We start from the raw sequence: 19,377 nt of genomic DNA on the forward strand, positions 1-19,377 counted from the left end.
TTCAACTTTCAGTCATTCCTTTGCTCTCATATCTGAAAGCAAGCTGTTAGAAGCAACTAGGACACATCTTGAGTGCTGTGCTGCTTTAAAATTTCTTCCACCAGCTATCCTAATTCATCACTCTTAAGTTCCAACTTACACAGATTCCTAGGACATGAACACAATCTAGTCAAGTTCATTGCTAGGGTGTAGCACAAGTAGCCTTTACTCCAGTTCCCAATAACTTCCTCCTTTCCATCTGAGACTTCATCAGCCTGGCCTTTACTGTTCATATTTCTATCAGCATTTTGGTCACAACCATTTAACCAGTCTCTAAGAAGTTCCAAACTTTCTCTCCTCTTCTTCTCTTCTGGTGACCTCTTCAAACTCTTGTAATTTATACCTATTACCCAGTTTCAAAGCCATTTTCACATCTTCAGGTATTCTTACAGCAATGCCCCATTTATCAGTGCCAATATTCTGTGTTAGTCCATTTGCATTGCCATAAAACAATCCTTAACGCTGAGTAATTTATAAAGGAAAGAGATGTTTGGGGGCTCACAGTTTTGCAGGCTATACAAGAAGCATGGCACTGGCATCTGCTTCTGGCGAGGGTCTCAGTAAGCTCCTTATCATGGCAGAAGGTTATGCGGAAGTGATAATTCACCTGGCAAGAGAAGGAGCAAGCAAGTGAGTACAAATAACCAGGATCTTTTAAACAACCAGATCTCATATCAACTCATTACTGTGAGGAGTGCACCAAACCAGTCATGAGGGATCTGCCCCCATGAGACAAACACCTCCCACCAGGCCCCACCTCCAATACTGGGAATTACATTTCAGCATGAGATGTGGAGGGGACAACCATCCAAACTATATCAGTTGGGAATACAGTGACCATTATAGATTCTGTATGTAGTAAGAGCATAATAAGGCAATGTTATGACCTTATGACAATAGATTTGAACCAGAAAAAACAGACTAATTTTTTTCATGACACAAATTACCAAGATTCGTATAAGAAGTAGATAGAATTAGTAGCCCTCTAACTATTCTTAAAATTGAACATACAGTTTAAAAGCTTTCCATGTAGAAAAACCTCAGGCCCATTGACTTCACTGTAAACTTTTAATGAACAAATAATACTACACAAATTAAGAAATAATACTACACAAATTAAGAAATTAATACTAAAAATAATTCTATACAAACTCTTTTATACAATTTTAGAGAAGGTAATGATTTCCACCTCATTCTATAAGCAACATTTTCCTGATACCAAAAACTAAAAAAATTATTAAGGAAAATAAAACTACAGATTGATATTTTAATGAATACAGATGTAAAAAATTTAGCAAAATTATAGCACATTTATACTAACAATATACAAAAATGATAATACATGATGACCAAGTGAAATGTATTCCAGGAATGAAAGGTGGCTTAACATTTTAAAATAAGTTGATGTAATTTACCATATTAACAAACTAAAAACAAACAAAAATATTTTATTCAGCTTTATAGATGGAGAAAGAGCATTTTAAAATCCAGTATTAATTCCTGATAGAAGCTCTCTGAATTTTATGAATGGAAAGAAAATTCTTCATTTGATAAGGCATATTCCACACACAAAAAAACTGCAGCAAACATTGTATTTAATGGTGAAAGATGGAATATCCTCTACCCAAAAGCAGGAACAAGGAAAGGATGTCAGTCCTCATCCTTCTGTTCAATACTGTATTGGAGGCTCCAGCCAAGACAATCAGGCAAGAAAAAGGAAAAGAGAGTCCTTTTATAGAAACTTGGATGTAGAGTTGATTTATCGTGGTGAGAAAGAATCAGGTACGAAAGTCTTTAAAAGAACTTTAAGACGAAGAGAATAAGAAGACAGGCTGGAAGAAAATATTTGCAAAATAACATATTTGGTAAAAAACTGTTGTCCATTAATTGATTTATGTTAGAAAAAAACCTGTCTTTGTTTTGCAATAAGCCAACCATAACGACTTTAAAATCTATAAAATAAAAAAAAAAAACAGAGGAAACTAGATCATAAATAAATAAATAATAAATTTGTAATATAAACGTTAAAAACCCTGTTATCTAAATATACAAAGAACTCTTAAAACTCAACAATAAGAAAATAAACAACCTTATCCTTTTAATGGGGCAAATAATCTAAACAGACACCTCACTGAAGAAGATATACAGATGGCAAGTAAGCATATGAACAGATGCTTCACATCATATGTCATCAGGGAAATGCAAATTAAAACAATGAGATACCACTACACAGTTATTTGAATGGCTAAAATCCAAAACACTAACATCAAATGCTGGCTAGCACAGATGCAGAGTCACAAGAACTCTCATTCACTGCTAGTGGAAATGCAAAATGAAGACACAGCCACTTTGGAAGATAGTTCGGCAGTTTCTTACAAAACCAAACATACTCTTACCATAGATCCAGCAAACACGCTTCTTGGTAATTTACTCAAAGGAGTTGAAAACACATCTACACAAAAACCTGCATATCTTTATATGCAGTTTATAGCAGCTTTATTCATAATTGCCAAAATGTGGAAGCAATCAAGACGTCTTCCAGTAGGTGAATGGATAAACTGTGATATAGCCAGACACTGGAATATTATTCAGTGCTAAAAAGAAATGAGTTATCAAGCCATGAAAGGACATGGAAGAACATTAAATGTATATTACTAAATAAAAGAAGCACATTTGAAAAGTCTACACACTGTATAATTCTAACTATATGACAATCTGAAAAAGGCAAAATTGGCAACAATATAAAATTCAATGGTTGTTTGGGATTATGGGGAGGAAAGTATAAATAGTTGGAGCACAAAAGATTTTTTGGACAGTGAAAATGACTCTGTATGATATTATAATGATAGATGAATGTCATAATACATTTGTCAAAGCCTATGGTATGTATAACATATTAGTGAACACTAATATAAACTCTAGACTTTGGATGATAATTATGTATCAATGTAGATTTATTGATTATAACACATGTACCACTGTGTGGGGGACATCGATAGTGGGGGAGACTATGCATGTGTGGAGCAGGGAGTATTTTATAATTCTCTGTACTTTTTGCTCAGTTTTGCTGTGAATCTAAAACTGCACTGAAAATATTATAAATATATATATATATATATAAAATGCTTTAAGAGGAAATTATATTTGCATTCAGAGAATAGTAGATGGCAGGAAGCCAGAACAGAGAATTCTGTATTCCACCAATCCCCTTTTCCTATGTGGAGGTCCTAAGAGATTTATATGCATAGAGGACAAGATCAAGGAAATATACACTCTTTATAATTGCAGGGTTTTACTTGAGCTTTGAACTCAATGATGAGAACCCAGGATAGAGAATTCTGCCCAGACTGGAGGCAGGCCTAGGACCTAAGAATAAACTCAACAGCTACTGCTGCCCCTTTTTCAGTAATACCACCCTGAAACAACTCAGTAATTTCTCATCTCATTAAACTTACTTCACAACAGCCCTCCTCACTTTGAAATGTGCCTTAGTTTTCTAGATTTATAGACATACAAAAATCATCAACTATAATGTTCGGTTACTGGCCAGTGGAAACTCACTGATACTATTGGATTTACTGAAAGGTCAAAATGAAACAAGTACATTATGAGTACATAAATATACACCCTGGGAGTTACAAATGCAGATTTGAACTGAAGTTTGGGCAGGAGAGAGCCCATAAAGTGCTATTTGGAGTCCCATCCTCCTCTCTGTCCTGCCCACAACTAATACTTTTTTCCCTAAATGCTGCCAAGTTCTCCACCCAATGTTTTCTTGTCTTCAAAGTCCTAGATCTATAGAAATAGCAGAAGGTACATCACGCCTCATTGTGACCAATGTCTCCCCACTGATTGTCTTGATTTGTCTGCATATTACTCACTCCACATTCTATACTGTAGAAGCCACACAAAAACCTATCCATGAGCTTAAAGACATTAAGTAAAGGCAATTATGGGAAGAATGAAATATAAGGAACAGTCTCAAAAATTAGAACCACAGTGGTTTTATCTACTTTTTATTATAAGTTATTTCTTAAGCACATCTCCGATTCTTAAACCAAATGTATTATGGCCAACCCAAAAACCTTAATTGTGTAATCCAGGGCCTAAATTATCTGTCTATTCCTGCCTGGACTTGTTCATGTCATGCTCATTAGTCAGTTCTGGTCAATCCTCCTTCCCAATTAAGGACAGAGCTCCTGGCCACATATTCAGTGCCAACACAAAAAGCCAGGCTCCCACGTCCCTATCAAACAAGATAATGGCCTCCCTATTGAGCGCCTCTATTCTCAAGTTACCAGTAAGACACTGCTCCTATTTCACAGTCTTAACTTGGAAGACCCACCTGCCTTCCTCCAGCTTCTAACTCATTTACTACTAACCATGATTTTCTCATTTCTGTTGTCTGGTACTCACCTCTGGCTTACTATGTACAAATAACTCAGATTCATACTCAGCAGCTCACCAAGGAAGAGATGTTCTAAGGTGTCCAGGAACTTTTCTGTGCCTTCTTTCATATGCTAACATGCAATATCCCTGAAGAACCACTTGAAAAACTACTTGGAAGTATTGACAAAAGCTAAATATATGTGTTCATTAGGACCCAACCCTTCTACTCTTAAGTATATGCATACCCATCAAAAAATGCTCACACATGTTCAGCAAAACTAAGAAGAAGAAGAATGTTCATAGTAACTCTCTTGGTAATCTACGAAAAAGAAGAAAAAATCTGGGAAAAAACCAACAAACCAAATGGTCCTCTCTAATAGAACAGATGAATTGAGATATTCATACAATGGAATTATTTACAAAAAAAATAGAATGAATGAACTGTAGTTACACAGAACAACATCGGTGAATCTCATGGACAATACTCAGTGAAAGAAGCTTGGTACAAATGAATACCTGCAGTTTGCTTCCATTTATATTAAGGGCATCAACAGGAAGTCCGACGCTATCATCCTAGAAGTTAAAATAGTAGTTACTCTTCGGGATAGGGGCGAGTAAGTGACTGGAAGGGCTTGGAGCACTTCCAGGACTCTGGTAAGTTCTGTTTCTTGATCTAAGTGCTTGTTGCATGAATGTCTTTACTTTGGGAACATTCACTGAGCCGTAGTCATATTTTGTGCACGTTTCACTGTCACTGTTATCTCTTAATTCAATGACTTACTTAAATGAATTGATAAGAACATAGTGAAATGTACTTACAAAATTTTTATTGATGACTCCATACCAGATATTAAAAGATATATAATTTTCATCAAGGAAAGGGTTGAGGGTCCCAGGGGAAGAGAAATCTTTTCCAAAAATCACTTATTAATTTGGTTTTATAGACAGGAAAACCTGAAATCAAAATCTTGGGGGAAATTTTAAAAAGCTTTCTCAAGGTTAAAAATCTATTTGATGATAGAGTTAGGCTACAAACCAGACACCACGACTTAGCCTGGCATTATTCAACCACACAAGATTCTTCTGGATAAGAAAACATATTGAAGTTCTCTGTAAAACACTTGAGGCTCTTTAACTCAATATATTATTTTTCCATGAAATATGTAAAAATAAAAAAAATTGCATAACAAAAAAAGCTCCAGACAGTGAGTGTTCTCGTGACCCAGGTATCCAGTCTTCCTGGAGACAAATCGTCAACCCTGGGTGAAAAGTTCAAACATTGCATCCGGAAACCGGTCCTTGTACTTACAGCATCCTCCTCACTCTCCATTGACTGTACACATTGCCTATAGCAACCACCTGAGCATATTCACACATTCAATATGGTCATTCAATACAATTCACATTTGTGTACTAGATACCAAGCAACATTGCCATTGTATTGTTCCAGCAACAGCAAAAACAGTACAACAGTATTTGCCCCCAAACCATCCAGACTTTCTTATTTAGCTTCCTGATAACCACAAGATTATTAATGTGTAAGACTGCTGATTCGAATCACTAAAATGATTGGCTTTGCTTGTATCCCAAGAGTTCGTCTATACAGCAGGTAAATCTACATCACTCCAAATATAGGCTCAGAAACAGACACATTCTGCCTGGGGTGGAGCAAATAAAGACGAGAAGTTCTAAAATATAACATTCAATACTTAATATGCCATAATAGTCCTACCGATCTCTCTCTGAAGCCCTTTCTAATTTTTAGCCATCAGATCTTGGAACAAGTTGCTTAATGTCCCAAGCCTCAGTTTTTTCACCTGTAAAATAGAGATGATAATAACATCAGCTGGCATTGGACTCTTGGAAGAATTAAATGGAAAACTATGTAGAAGACAAATAACACCATGCCTGGAAAATAGTGAGAATTCAGTCAAGGTTGTTTATTATTACCATGATCACTATTATCCTTGCTGTTGTAACTCTATTGCCTTGACAGTTGGTTCACCAATTTTCTCAGGGCAGTTCCTCCCAGAAGCAGATGCTGAGCTAAGGATTCAAATTCAAGTGACTTATTAAGGGACTGCTCCTAGGAGAAACCAGCACAGGGGTTAGGAAACCAGGCTAAGATGGAAAGAAGTCAAGGAATGGTGTGATTTCAGGTGAAGTTCAGACTCAGCCTGGTCGCAGAAGGAACTGTAAAGTGTAAATGGTACTTCAGAGTTTGTCCCATCTGAAAGCAACAAAGCTGGATTTTTATACCTCTGCACCCGCCTGTCATTGGTTAGAGGATAGGAGGGGGTGTGCAACTGTCCCTAGAGGGTGTAACTTCTGCACTTAGGCCCTCCATTGGGGTAAGGCAACTCCAGGTGCCTAAGAAAAATCCTCTGAAGGTTTGAGTAGAAAACCATGGACCCATGAAACCAGTAAAAGAGATCTGAGGGGATCTGGGCAGCCTTCCAACTGTGCCTACAGCTTCCTGTGACTAAATCATGAAATCTGCTGCTAACTTTCCATGCCTATTATCTGTCTATTTGAACTTCTCCACTAACTGAGCACATTTTCTCTATTCCTGGCTCTGCTTGGCTTGAGATCCAGATCTGCCTTTCCGACCCAGACCTTCTCATGCCAGTCCCCATGACAATGGCTTTGAGGCATCCTTTCTGGGCTGAACCCCTGGATCTACCTGATCATGATGATCTACATGACTTTCTCCAGCCAGGTTCTACTCTTGGTTTTCTCCTGATTGCCAGCAGGGAAACTGGCATCACATCTCTCCGAATTTTGAAGTGCCAAACTCTAAAACTCTTCTTAGAGTTAATGTATTTAATTTTATTAGCTGTATATTTCATTCATATATGTACCTATAGCTATATTTTATGTATTAACTATATATATGACTTAATTTGAGAACATGCACAATCACAGGAATAAAAGAATTGAGAACTAAATACCACTATTTGTAGAACCAGGGAAATAACTTGTAAACTAAATAAATACACTAGGAGAAAATACGCAATATCAAACTTGGCACATACAAACAATGAAAAATGAATCAAACCTATGTAAAAAAAAATCAATTCCCCTCCCCATAATTTATGTCAGTATTTTACATATAATAAAATCCTCCCTAAGCAAATAACTGATAAAGCAATAAAGCTGTCAGATGCAATAAACGGGCTGTTTGCCTGGGCTCTCTGGAAACACTCCCATTCAGAGGCAGATACCCTGTTATATTAAGCCACATGAAGAAAACATTTATCTACTGTGTGATAAACCTGACAAGTGCCTAAATCATCTGCCTAAGAAGACTCTCTGAAAATGCACCTCTACAACGGTTTATATTAATTATATCACCCTGAGTGTGAGATATAATTATACCCATTATGTGATTGGAGCGGAAAAGAGGGAGTAGAAATTAACTTCTATTGAACAACAAAGTAATTATCCATTACTGAGGATAAGGTAGGGCATCCCCATTGTATTTTAAGATAGGATTCATTCATTGAAGTTTCTGTTGCTCCCTCTACGTCTTCTTTTTGACCTAAAAAGAAGGTCAACCCAGCAGTTGGAATATTATCTGCAGGTGAAACTTTTTGATATCTGGAAACATCCGCTGGTATGCACTTCAAAGATTCCAAACTGAAGACATTATCTTTCCTCTTATACCCGCAATTTCTCCTGTGTCCACTACATCCCACCCCCACAGTTGTATAAACTAGAGTATTTGGAATTATTCTAAGCTACCCTCTAATCCCTTACATCTATCTGGACATCAGTTCCTATCAATTCTATGTTCTAAACTCAGTTATGAGCCCTCCTCCCCAGTCTCTGTCTCCACTGTTTATTTTTTAGTCTGGCCATTTCTTGCCAGGCTTGCTGCATTGGTCTTTTGCCAGGTACTGCCCCTCTCAGCCTTTATGCTTCTCAGGCAGAACACTGACATCAAAGTCAGCTTCTGAAATGTAGATCTGGTCTTGTCACTCTTCTGCCTCAAAATAAATCGCCTATGTCCAACAACACAGGGTGCAGAAAAAGAAGCTAGACAAGAAAGAATGTTCTCAAGGATTCTACTTACAGAAAGTTAAAAAAAAAAAAATAGTGCAATGGGATGCAATGTTGGATGGTATATTAGTATCTGATTGCTGCTGTAACAAGTTACCATAAACTTGGTGACTTCAAACAACAAAAACTTATTATCTTACAGTTTGGGGAGGCAAAAATCTGAAATGGGTATTATGGAGCTAAATTTAAGAGGTCACACTGGGCGTGTAATCCACGCCTGTAATCCCAGCACTTTGGGAGGCTGAGGCGGGCATACCACCTGAAATCAGGAGTTTGAGACCAGCCTGGCCAACATGGTGAAACCCCATCTCTACTAAAAATACGAAAACAACAACAACAAAAATTTGGCGGAGCATGATGGTAGGTGCCTGTAATCCCAGCTACTTGGGAGGCTGAGGCAGAAGAATCGCTTGAACCCAGGAGGCGGAGGTTGCAGTGAGCCGAGATTGCGTTACTGCACTCCAGCCTGGGTGACAGAGCGAGACTCCATCTCAAAAAATAAAAATAAATAAAATATAAAATAAATTAAAAAAAAAAAAAAAGAAGCCAGAAGAATAGTGTTTCTTCTGGAGGTTTTAGAGGATAATCTACTCTTAGCCTTTTTCAGTTTCTTGAGGCTTCCTGTGTTCCTTTTCGTGTGGCTCCTTTCCAGCAGTCAGATCACTCTGCCATCTGCTTCTGTTTTCCGGTCTCCTTCTCTGACCATCCTGCCTCCCTCTTTCACTTTTAAGGACACCTGGGATTACATTGGACCCACCTAGGTAATCGAGGGTGCTCTCCCATCTCAAGATCCCTATTTCAATCACATCTGCAAGGTCTCTTTTGTCATATAAGATAACACAGTCGCAGAATCTAGGAGACTAGGACATGGGCGCTCAGATTTGGGGAGATCATTATTCTGCCTACCGTAGGTGGTGAGACCATAAAGAAAAGCAAGGACATGATGACTATAAAATTCATTACAGAGTTTACTTTTATTATGGGGGAAGGGATTGGAGTTAAAAAGAAGCTCGTGGAAGCAAGCTTCTAGGGGTCTGGAAATTTTCTGTTTTCTGACCCGGGGGTGTTTATGTGAGTATTCACTTTAAAAGAATGTTTAAAGTATACATTTTTATTTTGTGAATTTTAATATATGTATTTTTTCACATTAAAAATTATTTTAAAAATCTGCCTAATAGTCTCTATTAAATTATCCTGGATACCTGGTCCTCACAATATGGTCTCAGCTTCTCCTGCAAGCCTCATCTCTAGGCACTCCCTGCCCATCTCCCTGGTCCTCCCTCCTCTCCTGCACCTACCTTGCCCTCTACCTTCCAGCCACACTGACCATAAGATGTTCTTTTATACCTTTGTGTCTTTTCACATGAAATTCTCTTCTCTTGGTCTGCTTTTACTTTCTTTGCCTGGTGAACATTATTATATACATTAAAATCCAGGCAAAATGCCACATCCCACATTAAGCCCTCTTTTCCTCTACCCCTCTCCCTTCAAAGCAATTCAGCTGGCCCATCCTCTGTGCCGCCGCTGCACTTTGTCCATAATCCATCACATCACGGCCGTGTTCAATTGTGAACTGATACGGATGTCTCGATCTTACCAGATCTCCAAGCAGCTGCATGGCATCTATTTCCTAGCAAAGTGCTTGGCATACATTCTATACTTAATGAACATGTTTCTTTAAAAAAATTATTACAGTGTAATCTATTCTACTGTATAAAAAAGGCCAGAGGATAATGTTGGGGCTGATAGAGATTGAGAAAATGGAGAGAAACCAGATTCATACCATTATATTTTAGGTCCAGCAAGTTGGATAGAAGAAATTCCAATTTTGAAATAGGCTTAAATCCAAAGTGTACAGACACTGCATATATAGTTGCTTCTCATTATTCACAGTAGTTATGTTCTATAAAGTTGCTGCTAATACTGAACAATTGTTACTAGGGGAAATACAGGTTTAGGGAACTGCAAGCTTCTGGTAACAGCATTTTCATCAATATACGACCTTGTTCTAGGTGTGTTTGTGTTCAATAATATCTTATTTAATATATAGTTGATTCATTAACCTTGAATTCACAGTCATAATAATAACATATGCCTGAATGAAGCTTAGCTAACATACATATTTTCCCTGTAAGGCATGTCACAGCCTTCTTGTGCTCAGTAACACTTAGACAGCACTTCAGAACTAGGCATGGGCTATTTTAAATAACAAAATCACCCAAAAAAGCACAAAAATGAGAAAAACATGGCACTACATGTACCCTAAAAATGCTTATTTACAGTATGAGAGCTGCAAAAAGAAGGAAGAGCATCATGCATGTTGTCGACACCTTGTTCTTTCTCAGCTGGGAATATGGCATCTCACATTTGAGAATTTTCATGGCTCTGTGCATACACATGTCCACAAATGGCCACTAAAGCACTGCTGAGTATTAATTTGGGGGCTACACATAAATTTTAGCTGGTATGTATATTTGCAAATGTGTACTCTATGAATAATAATGATTAACTGCACATTATTCTAATTTCACTATTATCCTTACTTTGGAAACAAACAAATCATCCTCAGAGTATTAACTTGCCTACGGTTACACAGCCACTATCTGTGAGACATCGAATTTAAACCTCTGCCTCTCTACCTGACACCAAAGCTTGTGCTCTGCCCTCTCCAGGCTAGCCATAGACCTGCAAAACGGCGTTTGAAGAATGAGTTTTTAGGGACTTCTTACAATTTGGGGACTCTGCTTTTATGGTTTCTTTTGTTTAAGTTGTTCTCTGGCCTTGAAGCATACTAAACCTGTCTCTTAACAGAATTAGACTGAGACATCATAGTTATTTTTACCATTCTTTGCTAATTTTTGGTTTGCTTTTTTGCTGCTGATAGATTATTTAAGGGAATTACTCTTTCTTACTCATGGTAAAATGTTCTACGAAACAAAGAATTGCTTAAAAGTATTCATAAACCTGACATCTGAGAGTTTATTAATCATTCTTCATTATTAACTAATAGAAACAGTAAAGATTTAGTGTCTTCTTTCAGTATAGTGTATTGACTTGATTAACCTTCGATCTTAAAAAGTGACAAGAGTGTATGCTTTCTTTTAGTTCATCTCACATTTCCTAGATATAGGAACCCCAGAAAACAGAAAGCTCCTGCCCAGGAACATTCTGTGTGAAGTGACAACCCACAAGATCTGGGAGGCTTCAGGTTTTTCTTCGTGCATGTCTCAGGCTGTGGCCCACTTTCCATGTAGCCACAGATCAATGAGAATTAGGCTATTTCATTATTGATTTATGATGCAAAATACTTTTCATAATATATATTCCAGTGTAAATGTTCATCATAAGCAAAATGTTCTCAGATACTTATTTTAGGAAATGTAATGGTCTTAAGCCAAGATGAGCACAGATCACAACTCCTGTCTGAGTAATCATTTGAACCAGAAGCTGCCTGGTTTGAATTCGATTTCCAATAAATATTATGCAGTCAAGTTCTCTTTATTAATGTTTCCTTTAATGTATTATGATTATAATATTCATGTGATCAAATTCCAGAATGATATGTAATGACAACCAAATAATTCTGTAATGACTAATAGGAACAAGGTTGCTCCCAGATGCTGAAATAAAATTGAATGTTCATCAAATCAATCCACCCTCTAATCTCTCTTATGTTAACTATTAGCTCCTTCTAGACAGGAAGGAAAGAAAGAAGGGAGAGGGGACCACAAAGCAACCAGAAAACAAATAACAAAATGGCAGGAGTACGTCCTTATTTATCAATAGTGACATTAAATGTAAATGAATTAAACTTTCCTATCAAAAGACATAGAGTGACTGAATATATTTAAAAATACAAGACACAATGGTCTATTGTCTATAAGAAACACGTTTCATCTATAAAGACAAACAGACTGAAAATAAAGGTATGGAAAGATATTCCATGTCAATGGAAATCAAAAAAGAACAGGAGTGGCTATACTTATATCAGACAAAATAGATTTCAAGATAAAAACTATAAGAAGAGACAAAGAAGGTCACTATATAATGATAAAGGGGTCAATTCAGCAAGTGGATATAGCAATTATAAATATATATGCACCCACCACTAGAGCACCCAGATATGTAAAGCAAATATTATTAGTGCTAAAGAGAGAGACATGCCCCAATACAATAATAGCTGGAGACTTCAACACGCTACTTTCAGCATTAGACAGATCTTCCAGACAGAAAATTAACAAATAAACATTGGACTTAATCTGTGCTATAGACTAAATGGACCTCATAGACATTTACAGAACATTTCATCAAATGACTGCAGAATACACATTATTTTCCTCAGCACATGAATCGTTCTCAAGGAGAGACCATATGTTAAATCCCAACTAAGTCTTAAAACATTGAAAAAAACTTGAAATAATATCAAGCATCTTTTCTGACCATAATGGAATAAAACTAAAAATCGAAACAAGAGGAACTATGAAACTATACAAATACATGGAAATTAAACAGTGTGTACCTAAATGACCAGCAAGTCAATAAAGAAATTAGGAAATACATTGAAAAATTTTTTGAAACAAAGGATAAAGGAAACACAACATACCAAAACCTACAGCAAAAGCAGTACTAAGACGGAAGTTTATAACTATAAGTCCCTACATAAAAAAGAAGAAAATATTCAAATGAACAGCCTAACAATGCATCTTAAAGAACTAGAAAAGGTGGGGAGGTTCCAAGATGGCCGAATAGGAACAGCTCCAGTCTGCAGCTCCCAGCATGAGCGATGCAGAAGATGGGTGATTTCTGCATTTCCAGCTGAGGTACCAGGTTCATTTCACTGGGGCTTGTTGGACAGTGGGTACAGCCTAAAGAGCAGGGCAGGTCATTACATCATCCGGGAAGCACAAGGGGTCAGGGAATTCCCTTTTCTAGCAAAGGGAAGCCTTGACAGATGGTACCTAGAAAATCAGGACACTCCCACCCTAACACTGTGCTTTTCCAATGGCCTTAGCAAACGGCACACCAGATTATATCCCGCTCCTGGCTCGGAGGGTGCCATGCCCACGGAGCCTCGCTCACTGGTAGCACAACAGTCTGAGATGGAACTGCAAGGTGGCAGCGAGGCTCAGGGAGGGGCATCCCCCATTGCTGAGGCTTGAGTAGGTAAACAAAGTGGCTAGGAAGCTCAGACTGGGTGGGGCCCACCTCAGCTCAAGGAGGCCTGCCTGCCTCTGTAGACTCCACCTCTGGGGACAGGGTATAGCTGAACAAAAGGCAACAGAAACTCCTACAGACTTAAACATCCCTGTCTGACAGCTTTGAAGAGAGTAGTGGTTCTCCCAGCACAGAGTTTGAGATCTGAGAACGGACAGACTGCCTCCTCAAGTGGTTCCCTGACCCCCAAGCAGCCTAAATGGGAGATACCTCCCAGTAGGGGCTGACTGACACCTCATACAGCCGGGTACCCCTCTGAGATGAAGCTTCCAGAGGAAGGATCAGGCAGCAACATCTACCATTCTGCAATATTTGCTGTTCTGCAGCCTCTGCTGGTGATACCCAGGCAAACAGGGTCTGAAGTGGACCTCCAGCAAACTCCAACAGACCTGCATCTGAGGGTCCTGACTGTTAGAAGGAAAACTAACAAACGGAAAGGACATTCACACCAAAACCCCGTCTGTACATCACCATCATCAAAGACCAAAAATAGATAAAACCACAAAGATGGGGAGAAACCAGAGCAGAAAAGCTGAAAATTCTAAAAATCAGAGCACCTCTTCTCCTCCAAAGGAATGCAGCTCCTTGCCAGCAACAGAAAAAAAGCTGGATGGAGAATAACTTTGACGAGTTGAGAGAAGGCTTCAGACGATTGGTAATAACAAACTTTTCCAAGCTAAAGGAGGATTTTTAAACCCATCGCAAAGCTAAAAACTTTGAAAAAAGATTAAACAAATGGCTAACTAGAATAAACAGTGTAGAGAAGTCCTTAAATGACCTGATAAAGCTGAAAACCATGGCATGAGAACTACGTAAAGCATGCACAAGCTTCACTAGCCGATTTGATCAAGTGGAAAAAAGGATACCAGTGATTGAAGATCAAATGAATGAAATGAAGCAAGAAGAAAAGTTTAGAGAAAAAAGAGTAAAAAGAAACGAACAAAGCCTCCAAGAAATATGGGACTATGTGAAAAGTTCAAATCTATGTCTGATTGGTGTACCTGAAAGTGACAGGGAGAATGGAACCAAGTTGGAAAACACTCTTCAGGATATTATCCAGGAGAACTTCTCCAACCTAGCAAGTCAGGCCAACATTCAAATTCAGGAAATACAGAGAATGCCACAAAGATACTCCTCAAGATGAGCAACTCCAAGACACATAATTGTCAGATTCACCAAAGCTGAAATGAAGGAAAAAATGTTAAGGGCAGCCAGAGAGAAAAGTCGGGTTACCCACAAAGCCCATCAGACTAACAGTGGACCTCTCAGCAGAAACTCTACAAGCCAGAAGAGAGTGGGGGCCAATATTCAACATGCTTAAAGAAAAGAATTTTCAACCCAGAATTTCATATCTAGCCAAACTAAGCTTCAAAAGTGGAGGAGAAATAAATCCTTTACAGACAAGCAAATACTGAGAGATTTGGTCACCACCAGGCCTGTCTTACAAGAGTTCCTGAAGGAAGCACTAAACATGGAAAGGAACAACCGGTACCAGTCACTGTAAAAACATGCCAAATTGTAAATACCGTCAATGCTAGGAAGAAACTGCATGAACTAATGGGCAAAATAACCAGCTAACATCATAATGACAGGATCAAATTCATACATAACAATATTAACCTTAAATGTAAATAGGCTAAATGCTCCAATTAAAAGACACAGACTGGCAAACTGGATAAAGACTCAAGACCCATCAGTGTGCTGTATTCAGCAGACCCATCTCACATTCAGAGACACACATAGGCTCAAAATAAAAGGATGGAAGAAGATCTACCAAGCAAATGGAAAACAAAAAAAAAAGCAGGGGCTGCAATCCTAGTCTCTGATAAAACAGACTTTAAATCAACAAAGATCAAAAGGGACAAAGAAGGCCATTACATAATGGTAAAGGTATCAATTCAACAAGAAGAGCTAACCATCCTAAATATATATGCACCCAATACAGGAGCACCCAGATTCATAAAGCAAGTCTTTAGAGACTTACAAAGAGATTTAGACCCCCACACAATAACAATGGGAGACTTTAACACCCCACTGTCAACATTAGACAGATCAACGAGATAGAAAGTTAAAAAAGATATCCAGGAATTGAACTCAGCTCTGCACGAAGTGGACCTAGTAGACATCTACAGAACTCTTCACCCCAAATCAACAGAATATACATTCTTCTCAGCACCACATCACACTTATTCCAAAATTGACCACATATTTGGAAGTAAAGCACGCCTCAGCAAATGTAAAAGAACAGAAATTATAACAAGCTGTCTCTCAGACTACAGTGCAATCAAACCAGAACTTAGGATTAAGAAACTCACTCAAAACCAGTCAACTACATGGAAACTGAACAACCTGCTCCTGAATGACTACTGGGTATATAATGAAATAAAGGCAGAAATAACAATGTTCTTTGAAACCAATGAGAACAAAGCCACAACATACCAGAATCTCTGGGACATATTTAAAGCAGTGTGTAGAGGGAAATGTATACCACTAAATGCCCACAAGAGAAAGCAGGAAACATCTAAAATTGACACCCTAACATCACAATTAAAAGAACTAGAGAAGCAAGAGCAAACAAATTCAAAAGCTAGTAGAAGACAAGAAATAACTAAGATCAGAGCAGAACTGAAGGAGATAGAGACACAAAAAAACCCTTCAAAAAAATCAATGAATCTAGGAGCTGGGTTTTTTTTTAAAGATCAACAAAATTGATAGACCACTAGCAAGACTAACAAAGAAGAAAAGAGAGAAGAATCAAATAGATGCAATAAAAAACGATAAAGGAAATATCACCACCGATCCCACAGAAATACAAACTACCTTCAGATAATACTATAAACACCTCTATGCAAACGAACTAGAAAATCTAGAAGAAATGGATAAATTCCTGGACACATACATCCTCCCAAGACTAAACCAGGAAGAAGTTGAATCCCTGAATAGATCAATAACAGGTTCTGAAATTGAGGCAATAATTAATAGCCTACAAACCAAAAAAAGTCAAGGACCAGATGGATTCACAGCCAAATTCTACCAGAGGTACAAGGAGGAGCTGGTACCATTCCTTCTGAAACTATTCCAATCAATAGAAAAAGAGGGAATCCTCCCTAACTCACTTTATGAGGCCAACATCATCCTGATACCAAAGCCTGGCAGAGACACAACAAAAGAAAGAGAATTTTAGACCAATATCCCTGATGAACACCAATGGAAAAATCCTCAATAAAATACTGGCAAACTGAATCCAGTAGCACATCAAAAAGCTTATCCAACATGGTCAATTTGACTTCATCCCTGGGATGCAAGGCTGGTTCAACATATGCAAATCAATAAATGTAATCCATCATATAAACAGAACCAAAGACAAAAACCACATGTTTATCTCAATAGATGTAGAAAAGGCCTTCAACAAAATTCAACAGCTTTTCATGCTAAAAACTCTCAATAAACTAGGTATTCATGGGTTGTATCTCAAAATAATAAGAACTATTTATAACAAACCCACAGCCAATATCATACTAAATGGGCAAAAACTGGAAGCATTCTCTTTGAAAACTGGCACAATACAGGGATACCCTCTCTCACCACTCCTATTCAATATAGTGTTGGAAGTTCTGGCCAGGGCAATCAGGCAAGAGAAAGAAATAAAGGGTCTTCAATTAGGAAAAAAGGAAGTCAAATTGTCCCTGTTTGCAGATGACATGATTATATATTTAGAAAATCCCATCGTCTCAGCACAAAATCTCCTTAAGCTGATAAGCAACTTCAGCAAAGTCTCAGGATACAAAATCAATGTGCAAAATCACAAGAATTCCTATACACCCATAACAGACAGAGAGCCAAATCATGAGTGAACTCCCCTTCACAATTGCTTGAAATAGAATAAAATACCTAGGAATCCAACTTACAAGAGATGTGAAGGACCTCTTCAAGGAGAACTACATACTGCTGCTTAATGAAATAAAAGAGGACACAAACAAATGGAAGAACATTCCATGCTCATGGATAGGAAGAATCAATATCATGAAAATGGCTATACTGCCCAAGGTAATTTATAGATTCAGTGCCATCCGCATTAAGCTATCAATGACTTTCTTCATAGAATTGGAAAAAAACTACTTTAAAATTCATATGGAACCAAAAAAGAGCTCGCATTGCCAAGACAATCCTAAGCAAAAAGAACAAAGTTGGAGGCATCATGCTACCTGACTTCAAACTGTACTACAAGGCTACAGTAACCAAAACAGTATGGTACTGGTACCAAAACAGAGATATAGACCAATGGAACAGAACAGAGTCCTCAGAAATAATACCACACATCTACAGCCATCTGATCTTTGATAAACCTGACAAAAACAAGAAATAGGGAAAGGATTCCCTTTTTAATAAATGGTGCTGAGAAAACTGGCTAGCCATACGTAGAAAGTTGAAACTGGATCCCTTCCTTACTCCTTATAAAAAAAAATTAATTCAAGATGGATTAGAGACTTAAATGTTAGACCTAAAACCATACAAACCATAGAAGAAAATCTAGGCAATACCATTCGGGACATAGGCATGGTCAAGGACTTCATGTCTAAAACACCAAAAGCAATGGCAACAAAAGCCAGAATTGACAAATGGGAACTAATTAAACTAAAGAACTTCTGCACAGCAAAAGAAACTACCATCACAGTGAACAGGCAACCTACAGAATGGGAGAAAATTTTTCAATCTACTCATCTGACAAAGAGCTAATATCCAGAACCTACAAAGAACTCAAACAAATTTACAAGAAAAAAACCAACAACCCCATCAAAAAGTGGGCAAAGGATATGAACAGACACTTCGCAAAAGAAGACATTTATGCAGCCAATAGACACATGAAAAAATGCTCATCATCACTGGCCATCAGAGAAAAGCAAATCAAAACCACAATAAGATACCATCTCACACCAGTTAGAATGGTGATCATTAAAAAGTCATGAAAAAACAGGTGCTGGAGAGGATGTGGAGAAATAGGAATGCTTTTACACTGTTGGTGGGACTGTAAACTAGTTCAACCATTGTGGAAGACAGTCTGGTGATTCCTCAAGGATCTAGAACTAGAAATATCATTAGACCCAGCCATGCCATTACTGGGCATATACCCAAAGGATTATAAATCATGTTGCTATAAAGACACAAGCACATGTATGTTTATTGCGGCACTATTCACGATAGCAAAGACTTGGAACCAACCCAAATGTCCATCGATAACAGACTGGATTAAGAAAATGTGGCACATATACACCATGGAATACTATGCAGCCATAAAACAGGATGAGTTTATGTCCTTTGTAGGGGCATGGATGAAGCTAGAAACCATCATCTTGAGCAAACTATCACAAGGAGAGAAAACCAAACACTGCATGTTTTCACTCATAGGTGGGAATTGAACAATGAGAACACTTGGACACAGGATGGGAAACATCACACACCAGGGCCTGTCATGGGGTCGGGGGAGTGGGGAGGGATAGCATTAGGAGATACACCTAATGTAAATGACAAGTTAACGGGTGCAGCACACCAACATGACACATGTATACATAGGTAACAAACCTGCACGTTGTGCACATGTACCCTAGAACTTAAAGTATAATAATAAAAAATTTTTTTAATAAAAAAAGAACTAGAAAAGCAAAATCAAATCAA

This window comes from Macaca thibetana, chromosome 12 (genome assembly GCF_024542745.1).
Source record: "Macaca thibetana thibetana isolate TM-01 chromosome 12, ASM2454274v1, whole genome shotgun sequence".
Lineage (NCBI taxonomy): Eukaryota > Metazoa > Chordata > Mammalia > Primates > Cercopithecidae > Macaca > Macaca thibetana.